This window comes from Sinocyclocheilus anshuiensis, unplaced genomic scaffold (genome assembly GCF_001515605.1).
Source record: "Sinocyclocheilus anshuiensis isolate Anshui unplaced genomic scaffold, SAMN03320099.WGS_v1.1 scaffold2204, whole genome shotgun sequence".
Classification (NCBI taxonomy): domain Eukaryota; kingdom Metazoa; phylum Chordata; class Actinopteri; order Cypriniformes; family Cyprinidae; genus Sinocyclocheilus; species Sinocyclocheilus anshuiensis.
In genome coordinates, this window is record NW_015544264.1 from 77,472 (window position 1) to 78,519 (window position 1,048).

Genomic DNA, 1,048 nt, shown 5'->3' on the forward strand with positions numbered 1-1,048 from the left:
TCAAAAATGTATTTAAAAATAGCTGTTTACAGTTTAATGTTATATTATGCATTTATATTATTATATTACGAACAAATATAAATTAACATACATAAAATATATTTTTTGCTGAGATTTGATGCAGTGACACAATTTTGCGTCGTGATTGCGTGATGACCTCACAACGTTACTTAGCAGCAGACGTAATGAAGACGAATGGCACGATGGAAATGAGCAGCGATGAAGGAACATGTGCCGACAGCCTCGTTTTGAACCAGACTAGATTCTTATTTTAATAATTCATCCCGCTGATGCGTGTGAGTTTATTAATGTTTGCAATACTCCAGACTTTAACGGCGTGTTCTCTTTTTCGGTGCATAAATTATGCAGATGTCCTGAGGGTTTGCAGTACAACACAAAGGCCTGAATTAAACATGAAGAGCTTTTAAAATAAAACACACAATTAGAAGCGTGACAGATTCTTAATGAGAAAATAAGTCTGCGTTTCTCCCCTCCGGCGCTCGAATTAAAGACTTTTATTAGGTCATTCGATCAGATTCCCAAGGTGATACTGTATGAAGACGCTTGAAAGCAATTACACGCCATTTATGAGTATGAAATGAACATAAATATTAGTTTCGACCTCAGATTTAGTGTTTCATATATAATTCATGTTGTAGTAACAGCTTGTGAAAAACTATTCTCACCTTTGAGAATTTATAACACCTAAATATATGATAATAAATACGTCTAATTCAACATGTCCGCTTATTTACATTTGTGTTGTACAGAAAAGTAGAGATTAAGAATAAATAATAACAATAATGAATACAGAAATATCTGGAACTTTTGTAAGGCAGATCTCATGTTCATAAGCATATTTACACACGTAACTCAAAAGATCATTTATTTATTTTTTAAGTTTTATGAGTTTCTAATCTTGTAATGTTAATGTTGTAAAATAAATTATTATTATTATTATTATTAATAAATAGTATTATTACTATAGTTATTTAGTGATTGATTATTTATTGATTTTTAAATATGTATTACTATATATATATATATA